This window comes from Euwallacea similis, chromosome 2 (assembly GCF_039881205.1).
Source record: "Euwallacea similis isolate ESF13 chromosome 2, ESF131.1, whole genome shotgun sequence".
NCBI lineage: Eukaryota > Metazoa > Arthropoda > Insecta > Coleoptera > Curculionidae > Euwallacea > Euwallacea similis.
In genome coordinates, this window is record NC_089610.1 from 651,280 (window position 1) to 675,871 (window position 24,592).

At 34.3% G+C, this 24,592-nt stretch overlaps 1 protein-coding gene and 1 pseudogene across 1 annotated transcript in view; both read left to right on the top strand.

Moving 5' to 3' along the window:
• LOC136419500 (sodium/hydrogen exchanger 9B2-like) overlaps positions 1-24,592 on the top strand; it is a 90,536-nt gene that overhangs the window by 18,946 nt on the left and 46,998 nt on the right. The window lies entirely within an intron of this gene.
• LOC136418527 (myrosinase 1-like) lies at positions 1,702-3,456 on the top strand (annotated as a pseudogene).

Here is a 24,592-nt window from a genome sequence, read left to right on the forward strand (position 1 = left end):
CAAAATGGCGTCTCCCAACCTGGTTACATATATTTGATTTTTTAATTCTTACATCGCACGCCCGTTTTAAGATGTGCGGATCTAGCTGCACGAAAAAAGAGGTTGCTATTACTCTTTCCAACAATTCCTATTGGACGGCTACAGAAGTTTCATAAACCAGCGACTTGATGTAATGTCAAATGAAAAAATCCAACAGGTTTAAATCGGGACTTAGCGCCAGTCACCTCATAGTTTTGCCTCTTCCGATCCATCATCTATAAAAATGTTGGTTGAGATAATTCTGCAGAATACGAGCAAAATGTGCAAGTGCACTGTCATATTGAACCCCTATTTTATCTCGCATAGCCGTTAGAATGTATGCATTGTTCAATAACTTAGGAGACAAAAAGTGTTTATTTTGTTTGTTTTTATTTTATTTATTTAAGTTGAACATCGAAGTATTTTGAACAAAAACAACTCTGGAACCAAAACGACTAATTTTTGATTAGGGGTTTCTATGTAAAAATTGTTTGGCACCACCTTTTTGGAACACCCTGTATATTTTTTATTTGTAAATGTGTCTTTATAATGACTAAAGTTTGTTTGCATTTTTTATGTGCTCATCACTTTAGCTTCTAAAGATTAGGCCATAAATAGAAATAGAAGCCCAAAATGATCCGAAAATTCTTGGGAAATTTAAGGTCTTCCCCTAAAGGATAAGCCAGGTATAACTTTCAGTTTACTACTAATGAATAACAACAAAAAACTGAAGTTGATTCTAATTAGGGGACGTTTGTTATGGCTTCGTTTTAATACATGTAGAAGAAATCTTAAAAATTGTCGCAATAAGTCTGAAAAATGATATTGGAAGCATGAAAGGTTAATTAAGAATTCCGAAGATGATTGTATTTGTGAACCATGAAATGTTAAAGTTGTGTCTGTATTGTCTGCTTTATTCAGATGTGATTTTCGCGATTTATTAGAGAACAAGTATGGTAAAAATTCATTGGCGTATCTATAGTGTGCCAGTGAGGAATAATTATACGTGATTAAAAAGAGCACAACACTTATTAAATTTTTCAAAAGTACGAGTTAAGGTAAAATGCAATAGCTTTTTCGCGTAAGCATAAGAGAAAAGTCTAAAATTCAGAAAGGTCTTGAAACTATTTAGACTAAAGAGAAATCATAGGCATACAATTGACAATATAAACTTATCTAAAACACATTATTAAGGGTAGTTTGTAGTTTAAACAAATTTCAGACTTTAGTCGAAGTTAACTATTTAAACGGTTTTGCCATATCAGACAAAGAGATGGTGTTTTTAAATAAAGAAACACTCTAAGGGTGTTGTAATATTATCATTAGGTTTCCATAAGCAAGTAATGAAAAGTAATATAAGGGGAATAAATTCATAGATGTAACGTAAGGCACTTTACACATCTATCGCATTTTTCTTTTCTCATTAACTCCCCAAAATTGAAATATATTTGGATTTTGAAGGAACATTGAAACCTGCTCTAATTCTATAATCCTCAGTTAATTCGAATTTTTTTCGAAGTTACTGCATTTTATGGTTTGTAAAATATGGTCAACTTCTCTCTTCCTCTCAATGGCACATAGCAATCACCAATTTGTAATGGATCTTGAAACATTGAACTCAGGAGCAACTTACGAAGTAATTATTTCACTGTTAAATAATGCACCTTAATTAGATTTACAAACATGAACAGTTTGGTTAACGAAATATGTACAAGTCCATGCTACAATTCAACCAAGAGAGAGTTTACAAGTATTGCGAACTTCTTAAGTACTAAGACTGAGGGTTTACACACACTGGCGATACGGTTAAGGGGCGATTATCGGTTAATTTATTGTTTATCTTTTTAGGACGTAATATTTAGTTGAATAACAAGATAGATCTTCTATTGATATGTTGCAGTTAGCAAAACGGAGTTGTATTTAAGTTCTACTTCTTACAAAGAAAAGGGATGTAAGGTTTATTATACAGGGCTACCTATTTTTGAATATAATGGACACCAAAATCTATTCATGCCAGGTATATACCTAATTTAATTAGTAAAAGGCTAAAAATTAGTGACGTATAGCATAAGGGTATAATTAGCTGGACAAAGGACTATCTGATAACAAATGAATAAAATATTTAATATAATTTATCGTGCGTGAATAACCGTTTCATGCACAATTTTTTATTACACTTAACTAATTTCATGATCTAAGGTGACCACATAAAATCAACAACAATCATTTTATTCATTTCGTTACAATAAAGACTTCCATCACTATTTTTCTCATTAGTGCGATAACTCTAGCTGCTCTGTAAGCCACCATCAGCCAGAAATCACATAGAACTTACATAGACATTACTACCCATTGAGTCAGATATGAAGACGAGTATGTGGTAACTACCAAAAAGTTCCCGGAAGACTTCAAATAGGGTACTGTCTTGGCGGCTTACCAAATTGATGGTTGGGATAAAGATGGTAAGGGTGAATGAATTTGGGATAGATTTACTCATCTCCAATCTGAATTATATTACAATGTTGCCGGTGACGTTGTTTCTGATGCTTACCACAAATGGGCTGAAGACGTGAAATTGCTTAAAGGATTAGAAGTTAACACTTATAGATTCTCTACCGCATAGTCTAGACTACTATCTGGAGGTAGCAATACCTAAAAATAATCAACAAAATAATCTTTATGTTTCATTGCTTCTGTGGTTCGTTTTTATTGCAAATTATCTTCCTGGTAAAATTATCGGGGTATTCAAGTGACTTTTATTAAGATTTGCAAACGGGTCCATCGCAGCTGGGGTGGCCTACTACAAGAACCTAATAGCAGCCTTCAAGAAGAACGACATTTAACCTTTAGTGACGGTACACCATTGGGATCACCCTTAAGCCCCGAAAGACTCGGATGGATTTATCAACCCTTAAATATAGGAACGGTTCGTCGATCATGCCAGATTTCTATGGAAAACTTTTGGAGATGACGTAAAATAATGAGTTACATTCAACAAACCTAAGTAGACTTGCGAACAAGGGTAACAGAGTACATTTCTGTATTAAAATAAAATGGATCTTCATTGTCTTGCTCATTCTGCATGAATGTGAGGAAAGCTCTTCGTTTTTATACCTAATTTTTTCCAGAATTGAAGGTTTACTCATTGCGAAAAAACACGTATGAATTTTATGGAAAGAAACTTTTAAAAACGTAAACTCTAGAAATTCTTTGTATCCTCATGTAAATCATGCAAAAGTTCAGCGTCTGCTGGCTAAAGAATGTAGGTGAGAAACTTTCGCAGTTAAACCTCAATAGAATTACTTTAGGTATGGAATTTGCATCTTGGCTCCGAATGTTATAGACTTACTAATCAAAAATTACCAATGTGTCCATAACTTGATTATTGTCTATGAAAAAGATTATCGGTTATACAGGGTGTTTTCTAACTATGTGTAGAAAATTTAAGGACCTAATCCTGGATGCATTTCAAATAAAAAATGTCTAATAAATAAATGTCCGCAAATGCTTTGTTTTTAAAATATAGGGTGTTAAAATATACTAAAAAAAACACGTTTTCTTTGAATATTTCCATTATGGCTCAAATTGGATTTTGAAATTTTAGCATGCGAATGTGTAATAAAAAGCCCCATATTTATATGTACTCAGATTTTTTCCACGCCACAGTAGTGTACGCTTGGGATATCTTTATTACTCTATTTACACGCAAAATGTACGAACACTGCATTTGCCGTTAGTTAAAACAGATTTTTTTGTTTTTTATTTCAAACAGTGCTAAAAAAATGGCAAGAATGCTTTATTAATAATTGATCAGTACACATTTATTTATTTCTAAATCAAGAAAAAAAAACTTAATTGAATCTTATAAGAACAGTTAAAAATTACTACCATTAGTTATAATACAAGCTTAAGTCCTTATTAATGAATTTCTCACTCTCAAAAAGTCTCAGTCAATAAGTCTGTTGCGTATTGAATCACATCCCGCAATTATGCGTTCACGAAGTTGAAAAACATTGTTTATTGACACAGCACAGACATGCCTCTTGACATCATCCTAAAAATAAATCTACTGGGTTACAATCAGGGAACCTTGCTAGCCAAGATTGATTGGGTACTGGGACGCCCCTGTCAATCCATTTGTTTGGAAAGGTTACATTTAAGTGCTCGCGAACCCCTTAACGAAAAATATGCTGGTGCACTATCATGCATAAATCACATTTGGAGCCTATGTGCTATGAGTATATCTTCCATTAAAAGTAGCAACGTATTTTATAAGAAAAGATACGTTTCACCATTAAGATGTTGTTGAAATAAAATCCGATCCTATCAAATAATTTTTAACCATGTCCACCTATACATTTAAAGAAAATTTAAGTTGGAAACGCGTCTCCACAATTATAATTCAAATAAATACCAGGTAGACCGGTATGAAATGAGCATCAGGATATAAATGTCTCGATATAGGGCATTTGTTGTGAACAAACTTTTTTTTTTTTGTTTGCTTGGTTGATATACAAACTGACAAACATATTTAGTACAAATCAAGTCCTTGAACAAATAACACTATATTATTTCATTGTGCCAAAAATGTCGAATTTTGTACCACAAAATGATGATTTGCGGAAAGCATTAATTTTTTGCTTTCATTTGAAGAAAAGTGCTGCAGAGTCGCATCGAATGCTTGTCGAGGCATATGGTGATTATGCTTTATCAGAAGCAACATGCAAAAGATGGTTTCAACGATTCAGAAATAACAATTTTGATATGCAAAACGTAGAACGTGGCAGACCACCAAAAAAGTTTGAAGACGCCGAACTGCAATCAATATTGGATGAAGATGACACTTTGAGTCAAAAGCAAATGGCAGAAATGTTAAATGTTGCACAACAAACAATTTTTGATCGTTTAAAAGCTATGGGAAAGATCCAAAAATGTGGAAAATGGGTACCGCATGAATTGAATGAAAAACAGATGGAGAACCGAAAAAACACCAGTGAAATTTTGCTTCAAAGGCACGAAAGAAAATCAGTTTTGCATCGAATTGTTACTGGAGATGAAAAATTGATTTATTTTCAAAATCCTAAACGGAAAAAATCATGGGTTGATCCGGGACAACCGTCAACATCGACTGCAAAACCTGATCGATTCGGCAAGAAGGCAATGCTGTGTGTTTGGTGGGATCAGAAAGGTGTGGTGCACCACGAGCTTTTAAAACCTGGTGAAACCGTTAATACTGTTCGCTACCGACAACAATTGATTAATTTAAACAATGCGTTGATCGAAAAACGATTAGAATGGGCCAGAAGACACGGGAAGGTAATTTTGCTCCATGACAACGTACCTCCACACCAAGCAACACCGGTTCAGGATACCATCAAAACACTTGGCTGGGAGTTGCTACGCCATCCGCCGTATTCACCAGACTTGGTTCCTTCGGACTACCATTTGTTTTCATCGATGGGACACGCATTGGCTGAGCAACACTTCGATTCCTACGAAGAAGTAGAAAATTGGGTGTCTAATTGGTTTGATGCTAAAGAGGCACATTTCTATTGGCGTGGTATCCATAAATTGCCAGAAAGGTGGTCAAAATGTGTAGAAAACAATGGTCAATATTTTGAATAAATTTTATTTTTCTTTCCTTGTTAAATTTGTTTTATTTTCACAAAATAGCGCTCATTTCATACCGGTAGACCTGATATATGATGAAAGTTACTTAAAGCTGCATTAGGTCTTGGTACAATGGCAGTGGACAACAACTGATTTAAACCAACATCTAACAGCAGTGAAGACATTGAGGCAGTTGAAAGGATGCTTCTTTCCACTGTAATTTTATATAGACGAATGTTAAGTAATAATCTATATAATAATTCCTCAAACAGTGCTTTTATTTTAAAACATTTTAAAACTACTCTTGAACTAGGTATTATTTTAAAATTTCCAAAAACACATCAATTGAAATGTCGAGGGGGAAACTTTTTGAGCTTATGTCTAATCCCTTATCAGCAACCCCTTGAGCAGGGGGCGATTCACACCTAAAATTTTAAATGGAATGAGGGGTCGAGTGATACCTCACTTTAAAGGACCTGCCGAGACCTTTTCACCTACGAAGTTTCAGCTCATTCCGTTTAACCATTCCAAAACGGCGACCACTTAAATTTTTACAAAGAAAAATTTATTTTATCAAATGTTCAAAATATGACTCGTTATATTCGAGTCATAATATTTAGAACCAGAAATTGCCCATTTACAGCTCACCTAGGACTTAGCTATCGGTACTGAGGCATTCCAACCTGATGACTGGGAGAACAGGATTAATGACTGGCTTAAGGTAAAATAAGTTAACTTGTGGAGAAACTGGTTGTGATTAAAATTATTCTTGTAAGTGGTTCCGTGGGGTACAAGAAAATTAGTGAAATGGATAAGCGATACTTATGGCTATCCTGAAATAATCGTTACTGAGAATCTATATCACGATAATGGAGTGGCCCTCAATGATCTGGACACTAGAGGCAAGTACTATAAGGTAGGTTGTTCTAGAGCTAGTTCAAAACAACATTCAAAATTGAGGTTTTTAGCTCTATTTAAGTAATCTGCGAAATGCTGTGTGTGAAGATGGAATAAATTTAATTGGATGCATGGTTTGGTCTCGGACTGATGATTTTGATTGGCAGTATGGTTACAAGTATGCAGTCAACTTTAAATTATTACTAATCAAAAAATTAATATATTTTTTCACTAATGCCATGCAGCATTTAATTAGAGCTTTACCATGTTGAATTTTCCAACTCGAATAGGACTAGAAGTCCCAAGAAATTGCCTGAGTATTATCGAAAAGTAATTATAACTAGGTAGAAAATGTGATAACTAATTGTGAAATAAAATACCTCTTTGGATTATAACTTTATTTTCAAGATGTGAATACATATTATTAAAAAAATATACAACAAAAACTGGTTTATTATTATTATTATTTTGGAGTACACTTGTGTAGATCTTACCATGACTGCAACGTGCGGTGGTTCTTCATAAAAGTTCAGGCAGTGGCATCTGCTCCGAAATAAACGGGAATAAATGATTTTTGTAGCTTGCGGTGTCCAATTTATTGGACGTTTTACGAGAAGGTTTTTACGTCGCACGGAAGTTCATAAAATTCGTACTTATGTGACATTCTATGTTGATTTGGAACGTTCAGTCGTAAAGGTTAATTTTTAACTGCTCCGCCAAACAGCCATCCTGATTTAAACGTTCTGCCTTCAATATCTGGTGTTCGTTCGACGAGTTTACCATCAATGAAATGTACATTCACAGAACTGATTTTTTAACGTATATCGAAGATCAACGGGAGTTAAATATAAACGCTTGGAACTTAGTATATTCATTTTCAGATATTTCACGGTTACAAATGAAGGTACAAAAAGTGCCCTTTCGAGGCTCCACGACCTCAATGTTGGTACCCACGGTCAATATAAATTCAAAATTTTTAATTGTAATTTAGGAAATTAAATTCAACGTTCTCTGATTTGAGCCAGCCAAAATTATTTATCAATTTTGGTTTCTAAGGAGGCACTATCACGGCTTGCAGGATTTTTTAAGTGTCGAATACATTATCCACAAACGTGTTACGAAAGAAATTACGAATTCCAGACAATTTGGTAGAGAAGTTGTCCCTACAAAGTCGCGACATGATGCTTATGGCTATTGTTTATGAGAGAATTAAACTTGTCAGATTAAATATATCATATAGCCCTGTAAGTTATTAAGTTTTAACAGACTGAGACAAAATGTTAAGATTGGTAGTGATTGGTATATGCGACTCAGTTATCAATGCGACGTATGAGTTTCTAAATTAGTATTGTTCTCGCAAAACCTAACTTCTTTTTCAATCAAGTTCTATTTGCAATAGGAAATGTATTTTTTATTCCAACGGAGCATGTTTGCACAATGAAAGTATTGCCTTGAATTCACAACTTTTCCCCCATTTTGCCAAATCTGAAAACATCTCATGTTACTTCTTATCGTGTATCGTGTCCAATACAGATTAGGTGTATTTTTACAAACGGCAGGTTGTACCAATATCACTTCGTAGATGATTCACTCGAATGTTAACGCGGCGATGAATAAGATGTTCGTAATGTGTGCTGCGCTAATAATCGGGATAATCGGGTTTTCTTTTGTTCTTTGTTGACTCATCAGGTACTCCATTATATACAGTATATTTGTAGCATCGGGTTTGATACTACTGTAGATATAGGGTGGTGTTTATATCTTATAATGAAATCACAGATAGGAAAAGGACTATAAATATGCGTTTATTAATGTAAAGTGAAGAAAAGAGAGTGTAAAGTAACTTGTGAGTTTCGTGAGCGCGGACGCGACTTCTGAGTTACCAACAACAACCGAACCCAGAAGAAAAGAGAGCTTGTACATGCTCTGCAAGATCTTAAATACTAAAACCCACGGTGATAAACCATGGGCGTACCCTGGTTAGGGTGCCATCCGCACCACCCGCCGCATCAAACCGTTACGTCTTAGCTAGGAATTGGAACTGCCACTATAGGGCCAACGGAATCTGTCAAGGACAATTCAAATGCCGACAAAGTATATTACACGCAGTTCCAATGCCGACCAGGTTTATTGCGGGGATTTCCAACACCGACAAGGCATGGCATGGGAAATTCCCATGCCTCAACTAATGCCCACCAGGGTCGTACCCCAGGGGTATGACAATCTTAAAGATAACTCCTACTATCTAACCCGTATCCAACGTAAAAGTAACACCTATCTACAAGAGTCTGAGGTAACACATATCTACAAGGAACGCGATCCTACATATTCATGACGTAGTGAGTGAAAGTAGAGGGCATTTAATTGTCGTTTTGTAAGTCATTTCGAGATAATAGGGATAGGAAGTTTTCAAATTGACACCCTGAATGCATTACTTACCGCACTCCTAAGCAAATAAACAGCTGGAATTTCCCGTCTTTTCCCAAATTTTTGCTTGTGTGCCTGATCTCATCGATGAGATGACAGTAGCATCTCCAAACTGCGACGGTTTCTTAGTGATTTCGTTCCAAACTGGCGGTTTTGTTGCCGGAAAGTTCATCCATCAGGTTTTGCTCGAATTGATCTTTCACACGCACTAATATATCAAAGGCTAAATTATTAAGTACTTGAAGTTTAACACAAACAACATTTACATAGAGAGAACACTTATCATATTTTTCTAAATTATACACCTCTTTCTTTCACTCACCAAAATAATCCCATAGATAGTTCTTTCCAACAAACATCCTCGCCGATTTGAATCCCAAAAGAAAAACATTCTCGAGACATTGGACTAGGCCATTTTCACTGCACAAGAGAGCAGTAAGGGTCCTGTGTCTTTCGGAATTCCTAGTGCATCTCCATTTGACAATGTTATTAACGCAGTCTCCTAAGCATTCGTGAAATGGCAAGATTTACGAAATTCAAATTTAAATAATTATTTAACGGCCAAGAGTTTATGTTTCATTCCGTCAAATGATAGTGATGAACTTGTTTGACGTCTTCTTTGTTAATCAAAATGTACAATATGGGGTTAAAACCACAAATGAAGAAAGAAGATAAAATGTTATTACGAATCTTTGAAAACAAATTTGAAACTATTAGTCGACACAGCTATACAGAACCGACACCTTATAGAAAACCAGGGTAATGTTCCTCATTATAATACTTACTTTGCCAGGGAATAGTGTCGACTCTGTATATTCCTGTATGTATAAACTGTATTAACCCAACATGTACTGCAATTCGGAGGCCTTCAGCTCAGACCGGGGTGAGGGGGCTGGAGATCTCGTTCTCGGTGTGCTTCTCCCAAGACTACTGGTCGGTCTATTCTCCTCCTCTTCTTTTGTCAGGGACAGGAGATTACCGACCAGGAGTCTTTCCGTTGAACCATCGTCTATGCCTCTACCTAACCATCTACCACACGTAAACCTAAAAACAATGTAAGTCACAAAATATACAGTGAAATTCTAAGTACAAAAGTTTATATGGAAAAAATTGGATAGATTTGGATTTTAAAACTTACTTATAGGTATGTCCTGTCACATCATTCCTCACCAACACATAGTCCATCATCCACTTTGCATACAATCCGGAATTATCATGTTCAATCCTCAAAGTAGTCAAAACTCTCATATTCCTGTTTCTATACTCGAAACGGTATATATTTTTGGGAACTTGAATTCTCTGAGTTTCTGACAATGTCCCGGATAAAACCACCCATACATTTACGGACGTGTAGGCTCCTTCCTTATTGAGAACTATCATGTTATAAGGTATCACAGTCGTCGGGTATGTACTGGTAAAAAAAAAAATAATCCACAGTATTCAGAGAGAGCAAGTGGTATAAAAATTGCTCCGTTTCCTCTTCACATCGCACGAAAGCAGATCGCTTGTATAACTCTTTGAGAAGGCCCTGGTTCAGTAATAGTGTCCGTAAATGTTTGGACAGTTGTTTCTTTTCCAGGGCCAATCGAACCCAAGCTCTGGCAAATCCAATGCCTGTTTTCACGTCCGGCATTGCCTGGACGTTAGTTATATCAAAAAATATGCTATTGGGCAAGTCGGGAAGGTCGCTTTTAGTTCAGTCGCTTGCGGGGCTGTTCCAGCTTTCTAGACTTGTAGTTAACCGTGAAATATCTGAAAATGAATATACTAAGTTCCAAGCGTTTATATTTAACTCCCGTTGATCTTTGATATACGTTAAAAAATCAGTTCTGGGAATGTACATTGCGTTACGAAGGGTGTCCCATTTTCGTTGTAATTTTGGGATATCTCGGTTATTAGCAAAGACAGAGAGATGCGGTTTTCGCGAACCTGTGTTACTTTTTAGTCAAACTAATGATGATATTGATAGAATCGATCCAGCTATCTTAGTTTTTGCACTACATGGCGTTTTTGAAAATATTGTATTTTGGGCCTCCCCCTATAGTTTGAATATGCATCAAGTTATTGAAAATATAAAAACAGTGTCGGATAGAGATTTTTACGTAAAATCCAGTGGCATATTGGCATATTCAGATTTTATTTGTAATTCGTACTTTTCGAGATATGCACCGAACTTGTGTTTTTAATGGGACACCCTGTATATATATATATATATACCTGTTCTGATTTCCTTAATTCTCCCCATTTCAAAGAATAATGTCACAAATTCACGCTGTCTGCTAAAATAGTGACTAGAGGCAACCATATTTAAAGCAAAATAATTAGTGACAATTATAATTGTCAATAATTATATTAACAGTCAAAATCTAACTAACAGTATACATTATGAAAAGACTCAACATATAATCTCATTTTTATAACATTAATTTATTACTAAAAACAAATGTGCCATTTTTTAACTCTTTCTAGGTATTGCAAAGCTTCCTCTGTAGCAATGCGTAAACCATCCGTATTTTCGTGTTGTCTTCGATAAATCCCGTTTTTTAAATACCCCCATAAAAAGAAACCTACGATAGATATATAAAATACAGATACAGGATGTTATGAAAAAGTTTTAAAAAAAGTTTTTTATTTATCGCTTAGAAACGCATTTACCTATTTAAATAAAATTTTTACGGTTTATTAAAACAATTATTATACACCTGATGGATCAGTTAGATTTGATCCAGAATTTCCAGGAGCGTACCCAGCGAGCAAGTCGGTTGTTTTTTTGCAGGAAAACCTAGCTGAACCCTGTATGTTTTTTTAAGTTTTACATGATATTCAGATAACCCCACTATAACTTCATACGGAAAAATAATAATGCAATTTCAATTTGAGCATTTGTTGTAATAATGTCATCACTTATTAATTTTAAAAAATTGTGTTTTTTTCAGTTCAGGGACATGACGAGGTATGGCAATGTAATTTTTTCTCGAAAATGAAGCAAGACACGAAAAAAGCCAAGAGACAAAAATGTACTATTTTTAGTGGGGTTATCTGAATATCACATAAAAAAAGCAAAAAATACGGGATAATAGGTTTTCCTGCAAAAAACAATCGACTTGCTCGCCGGGTACGCTCCTGGAAATTCTGGATCAAATCTAACTGGTCCAGCAGGTGTATAATAACTGTTTTAATAAACCGTAAAAAATGTATTCAAATAGATAAATGCGTTTCTAAACGATAAATAAAAAACTTTTTCTTATTTTGGTCAGAGGAATCTCCCCTAGGCTTTTGTCACCACAACTCTGAAACACCCTGTATATATTTTATATATCTATCGTAGGCTTCTTTTTATGGAGGTATTTAAAAAACGGGATTTATCGAAGATAGCACGAAAATATGGATGGTTTACGCATCGCTGTAGAGGAAGCTTTGCAATACCTACATAGAAAGACACCCGGTAATGGTTTTAAACGCCTTAAACAGAATATCCAAACTATATGAAAAATGTTTGGATATGAATGAAGACGTGGACGGAAGTCAGTTTGAACATTTGCTTAAATTTACATCATTATGCAGTTAAAAAAAGTGGCAAATTTGTTTTTGTTAGTAATATATTCATGTTGTAAAAATGAGATTATATGTTGAGTCCTTTCATAATATATACTGTTAGTTAGATTTTGACTGTTAATATAATTATTGACAATTATAATTGTCACTAATTATTTTGCTTTAAATATAGTTGCCTCTAGTCACTATTTTAGCAGACAGCGTGAATTTGTGACATTATTCTTTGAAATGGGGAGAATTAAGGAAATCAGAACAGGTATATATATATATACAGGGTGTCCCATTAAAAACACAAGTTCGGTGCATATCTCGAAAAGTACGAATTACAAATAAAATCTGAATATGCCAATATGCCATTGGATTTTACGTAAAAATCTCTATCCGACACTGTTTTTATATTTTCAATAACTTGATGCATATTCAAACTATAGGGGGAGGCCCAAAATACAATATTTTTAAAAACGCCATGTAGTGCAAAAACTAAGATAGCTGGATCGATTCTATCAATATCATCATTAGTTTGACTAAAAAGTAATACAGGTTCGCGAAAACCGCATCTCTCTGTCTTTGCTAATAACCGAGATATCCCAAAATTACAACGAAAATGGGACACCCTTCGTAACGCAATGTACCGGGTGGTCCAAATTGGAGGCGTATCATCGGGATCTCAAAAACTATAAGAGATACGACGTCGCTTAAATTATGGCAAAGTTGCGCAATTTAGCGCCCAACAAAATGCTACTTCATATGTGGAAAAATCCCGAATACTTTCGGAGATATCCAGAAAAAATCGAAATTTTGCTATATCAATTTTATTTTTTCCTGACTTTATTGGAAAAAATATTCCAAAACAGATGTTACTTCATTATTGTCACTTTTTCTTCCCTACAAGATGGTGTTGTGAAATTTGAAATCCGACGTTTCATCTTTGAGCAACCATCATCAACTTAATTTTTTTAAATACGGACCTGGATTTTTTATCTTGTCTCTTATTACCTTTTGCCCTTCTTAGAACAATGGCATATAACAATCACCAAGAAAATTAGTAGATATGATAAAAATTAATAAATAAATAATTTTGTTAAAAAAATTATCGTCATCTTGTATTTTTTGTTCAAGCCAATGACAAAATTCTAATCTTTTTTCGAAATCGTCCAGTCTCAATGCATTACTAACGTGAATTTTATAGGGTTTAAATTTGTGTTATTTCAACGTTCCCAGTATCGATGTTTTTGGCATATTTAATTCTTGTGCATACTGTCTCAATGATCCCCGAGGATTGTTAATAGCCTATAAAAAAATAATAATGTAAATTGTTTGTTTTCAAATTGAAGGGACAATATAATAAATAAATTTTTACTTGGTTTAAAATGGCTTCTTTAGCATCATGTCGATTTCCATATTTTTCCCGGGATTTAATAAAACAACCAAATTCTGCTAAATTGCTATCAAGACGATTGAAAAAACTCATATGTGGCTGATGTCTTTCAGGATATTCTTGTAAATAGCACTCTGAAGATACTTGAGCATTTCTATTACAAGCGTAATAGATTTTTATCATATCGCGCTTTTCAAGTGATGAAAACATTTTATTTTACTTTAATAATAATTAATATCAACTTTAACTAAACCTATAAACTATAATTTACTGAATACATTTATTAGAACGAAAATTTGACAGTAATTGTTAAATTTTCAACAATTATTGTTCACTTGTTTAAAACAAAAGTAGAACGAACTCAATCATAGCCACCTGCTTGTCCATATGTGTTGTTTTAATACTCATAAGTCCTATCTATTGTGATACTTTATATAAAATTATTTATGTTATTTATTTCATATATTAAAATTGATTGAAAACATCTATTACGTGAGAAGAACCTTACAGTTTATATACAATTTCTCAATAAAACAATGAGCATAAGGAAGACAAACCTATGTTAAAAAAGATGTGGGAGAATGCTAGATATATGCACCTTTTAAGAGGGTATTTTTATCATATCTACTAATTTTCTTGGTGATTGTTAAATGTCATTGTTCTAAGAAGGGCAAAAGGTAATAAAAGACAAGATAAAAAATCCAGGTCCGTATTAAAAAAAATTAAGTTGATGATGGTTGCTCAAAGATGAAACGTCGGATTTCAAATTTCACAACACCATCTTGTAGGGAAGAAAAAGTGGCAATAATGAAGTAACATCTGTTTTGGAATATTTTTTCAAATAAAGTCAGTAAAAAATAAAATTGATATAGCAAAATTTCGATTTTTTCTGGATATCTCCGAAAGTATTCGGAATTTTTCCACATATGAAGTAGCATTTTGTTAGGCACTAAATTGCGCAACTTTGCCTTAATTTAAGCGACGTCGTATCTCTTATAGTTTCTGAGATCCCAATAATACGCCTCCAATTTGGACCACCCTGTACATCCGTTTCTCATCAGCAAATAAATTGGGGATATAATTACCTATGTAAAACAGCAAATTTTTCGATAATTTAGATATAGTCTGGTGCTAACGGCCTTAATGAAATTACCCGTAAGTATTCTTATAAATTTAGAGGTATTCTCTTGTAAAATATCTCAGGTTACGCCTACATGTTTTCCTCTTACATTACTTGTATTACTTTCTCATGGAAACATAAGGGCAATGTTACAACATAATTAATGTATATTTATTTAGAAACACAATGTCTTTGTTTGATGTAGCTAAATTATCAAAATTGTAATTAACTTAAACCAAAGGTTTCAGTACTGTTTAAAGTTCAAATTACCCTTAACAATGTAGTACTTTAACGAAGTCTATATGTCTATCATATACAGTGTGAAAGTTTTGGATGGAACAATCCATATAACTAAGATACCGAAAATATGCAGCCAAAATCCTCGGACACGTCGACTTTATTTTTTTTGCGGTTTTTTTGATGGTAAATTCATATATACAGGGTAGTTCAAAAATTAGGTACGACAACCAACATTGTTTTTTCAAACTGAAACGTGTATTTTTTATTTCATTTTTGAATTTTATGCAAAATTCTAAGTGTGTTTCATGTATCATGTCCTATACTCAAACGCAACAGGTTTCGAGAAATTTACGATTGAACATTTCAAAAACTAAAACTCTTGATTTTTTTTATCCTGAAAAGAACCGATTTAATACAAAATAAAACAAGTAACAATTAAATTAAACGTTCAAATTGGATCCCACCTACTTCGTGACAGTAAGTAAGACGATGAATGAACTCTTGTTTGACATTTTGAAGCATTGCTGGGGTAATTGTTCTTATTTCATTACGGATTCTTTCTTTTAAGGCTTCAATAGCTGCTGATTTGTTAAAATATTTCCTACTCTTGAGATAATCCCCAAGAGAGTAATCTAACAGCGTGAGGTCAGGTGATCGTGCCGGCCATTCAATTAGCCCTCGTGTCCCAATCCAGCGTTCAGGAAAAATGTTATTTAAATAAGCCTTAACATCAACATGGCAATGAGGAGGTGTTATTTTGTATTAAATAGGTTCTTTTCAGGATCAAAGAAATCAAAAGTTTTAGTTTTTGATATGTTGAATCGTAAATTTCTCGAGACCTATTACGTTTAGGTATAGGACATGGTACATAAAACACATTTAGAATTTTACGTAGAATTCAAAAATGAAATAAAAAAAAGATGTTTCCATTTGAGAAAACAATGTTAGTGGTCGTACCTGATTTTTGGACTACTCTGTATACATGAATTTATCATTAAAAAAACCGCAAGAAAAAATAAAAATCGACGTGTCCGAGGATTTTGGCCCCATATGTTCGGCATCTTAGTTATATGGACTGTTCCATCCAAAACTTCCACACTGTATACAGGGTGTTTGGTAATCGGTGGAGGAAACTTAGCAGGATTGTAAAATAGATAATTCTGAATTGATTTAACCAAAATTAGTCATATACAAAGTGTTACCGTTCTCGAGATATTTACGATTTTTTGTTTTCTAATTGTTCAGTATAATTGGTATATTTTCGGTACATTGAAATAAATTGAAACAGTCAGCATTATTAAATTTGGACATTTTTTCTTTAAAAAGATTGGTACTAGACATCCCATAACAATTTATCTCAAATTACTATGATCTACATGAAATAGTTAGCTTATTGTACAGGATGTTTCAATTTGGAATGTTTTGACAGGAAAAACTTATTTCCTGACTAGATAGAAGAAAACTAATTTAGGTGTCACGGGATCGATTTTTGAGAAATGTTTAATGTCAAAAACTGTTTCCCGATATCGTCACAGCCCACTAAGATATGGAAGGTTTTTCGATTTTTGGCCATTTTGAAAATCGCCAATAACTTTCTTATTTATTAAAATATTGGTTTTGCGCAAAAACATTACTGTAGCTCTTTCTTAAGAGGAATCTAATAGAGTGCTCAATTTTTTTCTGCTATTCACCGTTTTCCTACAAATTGCTACAACTTTATTTTTTCAAATATAAATCATAGGTAGCCATGGCTTGACAAAATAGACAATTTTTGAACCCTTTTCAACGATACATCTACTTTAATATTTATTATCGAAAATGACGGAAATATAACGTATTAATTTTTTTGACATAAGTTGGCTATGACAATTCCTGTCAAAGGCGTTAAAACCTAAAAAAAGATCATTTTAATATCTTCTAATTAAACAGCAGTGATTTTTGCAAAATCATATCTAGTGACTTCTTCTAATTCTGCTCTTGTTTGAATATTTCTTCCTTTGAAGATGAGATCTTTTAATCTCCCCCACAAGAAAAAATCCATAGGAGTGAAGTCACAGGACCTTGCCGGCCATGGTATGGGACCATTCGTTCTGATCCGCTTCTGCTGAAACTCTTCATTTAAAAACCTAGTTGTAATTCTAGCATTATAAAGAGGCATCTGTCTTACTGATAATACAAGTCTTCAACATGAGCGAGAGGTAAATTTTCAAGGAACGGAATAAGGCAAATGTTCAAAATGTGTAAGTAACTTTCAGCCGTTAAATGTGCTTCGTAAAAATGAGGTCCGACAAATCTCTTTCTAAATATCCCCGCTCATATATTAAATCCAAATCGACCTTGCCGATTTTAGGAAATAACCGCATGTGGATTTTCTGCGCACCAATGGTAAGAATTGTATCTGTTAAATATCCCAATATTATCCATTCTAAAATAAATCAGTTTTCTTTTATCTTGCCAGGAACTAGGTTTTTCCTGTCAAAACACTCCAGATTGAAACACCCTGTACATGAACGTCACATTAGGATCAAAATAACTTGATTAAAAAATCGAAATAAAAAATAAAAATGATTTGTGCCCTAACAATTTAAACTATTATAAAACTTCGTTGTTAAGTAGTCTATCTGCCAGAAATAATAACATTTGTCTCTATCTAATTATTAAAATATACAAGTTTCTGAACGTATTACTATGCCAAAAACACAGTTGCCTTTGAGTATTGAAGGGGATTTGCATGACGTTTCACAGACGTATTACTCATTTAATTGTGAGATTTAGCTGTTTAATCTTAATTATTTCTTACTTAGTTTGTTTTATAGCAGATATTTCCCCTTTAGTTGGTTTTTTGGGGTATATTATAAAATGACATGTTTTAGCAACGAAGAATATGCTGATATTGTTTACTGTTATGGAAGAGCTGATGGAAAATGCCAATACTGTTAAGCGTTTGTATCAAGACAGATTTCCTAATCGTCAAATTCCTGATAGAAAAGGGTGCAGCAGGACCTTTCGTCACATTAGAGAAACTGGTTCGGTACACAATTGTTTTGATCATTTGGCTAATCGTAATGAGCCTGGAGAGGAGGAGCTTACAACTAGGATTAAAAAAGTAGTTGCAATTCAGAACACCTTCACTTGGAAAGTTTGGTCGGTATTGAAAACCCAAAAGAAACGCGCTTTCCATTACACTCCGGTACAAGGTCTGGAACCTGGAGATTCGGATCGACGAATAACTTTTTGTCGTCTTTTGTTAAACTCAGATATAGAAGATAGAATGTTTTTGAAATGTATTCTTTGGACAGTCGAGTCTTTTACGAGAGAAGGAATTGTGAACTTTCATAATTTACATTATTAGGCTGATAAAAATCACAATCCACATGTCCAGAGACCTACTTCTCTCCAATATAAGTTTAATGTTCATGTATGAGGAGGAGTTATTGGGGGCCATTTCGTAGGAATACATATCCTATTAGAAAACTTGAACGGGGCAACTATTTAGCTTTTTTACAAAACGATCTACCTGTCTTATTGGAAGAGATGTCCCTGAATGTATGACGAAATATGATCTTTCAACAAGATAGGTGTTTCCGAAGAGTAACTTAATACTTAAATGAAACGTTTGCTGGTTGATAGATTGGTAGGAATAGTCCCATTTTATGCATCCTAGATTTCCTGATTTGACACCCCTCGATTTCTTTGTGTGAGGACATATGAAAGAACTAGTGTATCAAATGTAAATTCAGAAGCGAGGTCATCTTATTACTAGAATTCTTCAAGCGAGTGAAACACTTAAGAATAAAATGTGAGTTGGTACCACAACTCACATTAGAATTAAAGCTCGCAAATGCAATCAAAACAACAATTTACAAATTGAACATAAATATTAAATTTCTAGATTCGTTGGCAATTATTATGTTTTGATTGATTTTTACTCTTCCTAACACAGCGTTTGATTTAAAGATACTCTATTATTATTTTATTCTGGTGGGTTTACAGCAAGAGTTTCAACATCTCTCCACATTTTATCTAATAGATCAAGATGAGCTTTATTATTTCTGACAGATAGATTACTTAACAAAGAAGTTTTGTAATAATTTAAATTATTAGGGCGCAAACCATTTTTATTTCTTATTTCGATTTTCTAATCAAGTTATTTTGATCCTAATCAATATGCAGGGTGATTCAGAGTTGTGGTGCCAAAAACCTAGGGGGTATTCATCTCAACAAAATATGAAAAAAAGTTCATATGAACATGAGTCCGAAAATGCTTCGTTTCCGAGATACAGGGTGTTAATGTTTAAGAAAAAATTGAGTTTTTCATTAATAGCTTAAAAACGCTACAGCCGATTTGAAAAAATCTACTAAAAATAGTACATTTTAGTCTCTTGACTTTTTTTCGTATTACGCTTAGTTTTCGTGAAAAAATACAATACCATATTTCGACACGTCTCTGAACTAGAGAAGGAAAAGTAAAAAAAACATCAAAAGAACTTGTCTTAGTATTAAAAATACTGGAATTTAAGATTTTGTCCACTCTAAAGATTATTTTATTTTGTGTGTTTATTGTAAACACTCTGCATTTATTCGAGTTGCAATTTAACAACGTTAGTTCTTATACAGGGTGGCCCATTGAAAACGAAACAGAGGCATTTGCGGGTACTTAGAAATGTATATTTGAAAAATGCTCGGACACGTAAACTTTATATTCGAGGGGGACACATTATAAACGTATACTCGCTCCTTTCACTTCAACACCCTAGCCGGGGTGAGTTAAACCCTTAAAATCTTAAATGGAAAGTATGGTCGAGTAGCACCTTGTTTGAAAGGTCTTTCGATTCTCGTTATAATAATACCCAAATTAACTAACTTTTATTCACTAGTTTTCGAGAAATTTGGAAAAATGTGATTAAATTGCCAACAAGTGGAATGCTCTGTTAAAATCGTAAATTAGGAAAATAATCAGTAGTGACTATTAATTGTAAACTGACCAGATTAAGTTTAGTTGTACTATTTCACCAATTGTTATTGCTTTTGAATAATAAAAAAAAATCTACTACATCTTATCAGGTAGGTAGAGGAGGCAGAGGAAGTAGAAAAAGGCGAATGGAATTTAAACTTTGAATACATTTAAAAAAAAGAGAGATAAAATATCACCGCAGCTATTGCAGTGAAGTATTCAAATGTTAGATACCGAATAAACTTCAGCATCGAGTTTAAGTGAATTAAATTTGAAAATAGGAAAAATTTTACAATGGTGTATTCTGTAGAGAAAAGAGTGGAAATAATTTCTCTTTATTTCAAAAACGACGAAAGTGCTAATCGCACTGCGGGTTTGTTCAATGAATAATATCCAAACAGACATGTTGGTAGAAAGTACATTTTAGAGCTAGTTGCAAAATTTCGACTAACCGGATCAGTACTCAACAAAAAACGGGATCCTGAACGTGAATTTACAATTAGAAATGAAGCTGCCGAAATTGAAATCTTAGGACAAATAGCTGCAGACCCAACTTTGAGCACGAGGAAATTAGCTACAGTTAGTAACATCGCTAGAACAACTATTCAACGAATTTTGAAACATCATAAATATCATCCATACAAGATTCATCTAGTGCATCAATTGAATGAAGATGATTTTGATCGGCGGATGGAGTTTTGCGAACGTATGACTGCAAGGATAGCTGCTAACGGAAATTTTTTATTCAATATCTGCTTTTCGGATGAATGTACTTTTTTTCTAAACTCTACTGTCAATCGTCATAATTGTCGCTATTGGGCAGATAATAATTACAGAATTTTTCACGCTGTCCACACTCAAACTCCCCAAAAATTAAATGTTTGGGCAGGTATTTTTGGGGACCGTTTGGTTGGACCAATCTTTCTTGATGGCAATCTGACAGGGGAGACGTATGTGGAATTACTGGGGAATACTGTTTATCCCTTACTCATTGACATTGTTGAACATGATGACCGCTATCAAGACAACCAATTAGTGTTCCAACAAGACGGAGCTCCTCCACATGATGCACGACGTGTTAGGGAGTTTTTGAACAGAGAGTTTCCAGAACAATGGATTGGGCGAAGAGGTCCTATAGAGTGGCCGGCTAGGTCTCCAGACTTGACTCCGTTAGACTTCTTCTTATGGGGCCATTTGAAAAGCAAGATCTACGTAACAGAACCGGAGTCTCTGGAAGAATTGCGACGACGAATTGTTAATGAATGCCGTCTGATAACTCCACAGATGCTTCAAAATGTTAGGACTCGTTTTGAACAGAACTTGTATTACTGTATGGAAGCTAATAGTGAACAGTTTGAGTATCTTATCAATTAAAAGAACTTTTGTTGATGTTTTACTATTAATTTTCCTAATTTACGATTTTAACAGAGCATTCTACTTGTTGGCAATTTAATCACATTTTTCCAAATTTCTCGAAAACTACTGAATAAAAGTTAGTTAATTTGGGTATCATTATAACGAGAATCGAAAGACTTTTCAAACAAAGTGCTACTCGACCATACTTTCCATTTAAGATTTTAAGGGTTTAACTCACCCCGGCTAGGGTGTTGAAGTGAAAGGAGCGAGTATACGTTTATAATGTGTCCCCCTCGAATATAAAGTTTACGTGTCCGAGCATTTTTCAAATATACATTTCTAAGTACCCGCAAATGCCTCTGTTTCGTTTTCAATGGGCCACCTTGTATTTTGAATGTTGATGGTGAAAAAAAAATTGAATATACTTGTGCCGAACTGACAGATATGCTTCTTGTTTATGGTGAGGCTCGTTGCAATGATCGAAGAGCCGAACAAGTTTATCGTCGAAAATTTCCCAATCGGCGACATCCCAGCAGGCGAATATTTCCAAGTATCGAAAGGCGATTGCGAAAAACTGATACATTGCGTGTAACAAGACCGGATGTTACTCCCAGTAGAACTGCCCGAACTGTAACTGCCGAGGAGGATATTTTGGAAAGAATGGCAAATACTCCATCTACTAGTACTCGTGAATTGGCTAATGCTGTGAGAATTGGTCAGAGTTCAGTTTGAAGAATTTTGCATGAGCAGCAGCTGCATCCCCACCATTTGCAACGAGTCCAGACACTGATTCTAACCGATTATCCACGTCGTGTTTTTTTCTGTCAGTGGTATCTTCGAAACTTTGCAAATCCACAGTTTAGTCGGAGCATTTTATTTTCCGATGAAGTGTTGTTTACCAGACATGGATATTTTAACAGTCATAATTATCATGTTTGGTACGAAAAAAATCCTCATGCAATGCATGTAATATATCACCAGCAACAGTTTCATCTAAATGTCTGAGCAGGAATTGTAGCTGATCAATTGATTGGCCCATTTGTGTTGCCACCGTGCTTAAATGGAAATAACTACTTAGGTTTTTTACGCAATGCTCTTCCAGAACTCCTAGAAAAAGTTCCACTAAATATCAGGCTTCAAATGATATTTCAGCATGATGGTGCATCAGCTCATTTTTCCCGAGAAGTAAGAAACCATTAGAATGATGTTTACAGTAACCGGTGGATTGGTAGAGGAAGACCCGTTGCATGGCCGCCTCGCTCTCCAGACCTTACATTCCTAGATTTTTTTCTTTGGGGTTACCTAAAAAACCTTGTGTATGCTATCCCCGTGGAAACAGTGGAACAATTACACCAAAGAATTTTCAATTCTTGCCGGGTCATTTAGAACGCTACGGATATTTTCGAACGAGTACGGCAAAGTATAGTGAGAAGATGCAACGCCTGCATCGAAGCAGATTGTCAGTTCAAACATTTGTTGTAATTTTGTTTGTACTTAGGTATGCATTTTAAAGACAAGTTCTTTTGATGTTTTTTTTTACTTTTCGTTCTCGAATTCAGAGACGTGTCGAAGTATGGTATTGTATTTTTTTCTTGAAAACTAAGCGAGATACGGAAAAAAGTAAAGAGACTAAAATGTACTATTTTTTGTAGATTCTTTCAAATCAGCTGAAGCATTTTTAAGCTATTAATAAAAAACTCAATTTTTTCTTAAACTTGAACACCCTGTATCTCGGAAATGAAGCATTTCCGAATTCATGTGCATATGAACTTTTTTTTATATTTTGTTGAGATGAATGCCCCCTAGGCTTTTGGTACCACAACTTTGAATCACCTTGTATAATAATAAAAAAAAGTACAATAAACTGACTATTTCATGTAGATCATAGTAATTTAAGGTAAATTATTATGGGATGTGCACTACCAATCTTCTTAAAGAAAAAATGTCCATATTTAATAATGTTGATTGTTTTAATTTATTTCAATGCACGAAAAATACACCAATTATATTGAACAATTGGAGAACTAAATTCGTAAATATCTCGAGAATGGTAACACTTTGTATATGACTAAGTTTGGTTAAATCGATTCAGACTGATTTATTTTACAATTCTGTTCAGTTTCCTCCACCGACTACCAAACACCCTGTATACAGGGTGTTTCAGAATAGTATGTCGTAAATTAAAAGGGTGATTTTATGAGTTTAAATTTAAAAATTCCTTTTTCTCTCAAAAGATATGTTTCTACACCTAACTTACGCCCACCGATAAAAATATTAAATGCAGGTCCGGACTTATTAAAAAAAAAACAAAAATATAGCAAAGTTTAACACCCTGTATTTCAGACAGAAAGCGAAAACGGACCTGGGTTTATATAAACTTTTTTTCTCAAAATCCCTCATATAATCACTTCTTAAATGTATAATATATTAGGTGTACAACTTTGCTTCCGCCGTTTTTTTTCCGAATTTCGCGATTTTATTGTAAAAAACTAATTATACCTTTAGGATCCAAAGTATTGTCCATCGCTGGCCACTACTTTCTCCCATCTTTCGGGCAGCATACGAATCCCGTGTTGAAAAAATTGGACATCTTTTGAAGCGATCCACGATTCTATCCAATTTCTTACTTCTTCATAAGACCGGAAGTGTTGGTCAGCTAGCCCATGTGCCATGGATCGAAACAAGTGATAATCAGAAGGAGCTAGGTCAGGAGAATATGGCGGGTGGGGTAGGACTTCCCATTTCAATGTTTCCAAGTATTTCTTGACCACTTGCGCAACATGGGGTCGAGCATTATCGTGCTGCAAAATCACTTTATCATGTCTCTCGTTGTATTGCAGCCGTTTCTTTTTCAATGCTCGGCTCAAACGCATTAATTGGGTTCGATAAAGAGCACCTGTGATTGTTTCAGTTGGTTGTAACAGCTCATAATATATTACGCCGAGTTGATCCCACCAAATACAGAGCATGATTTTGGAACCATGAATAGACGGTTTGGCCGTCGACGTGGAAGCATGGCCGGGATATCCCCAAGTCT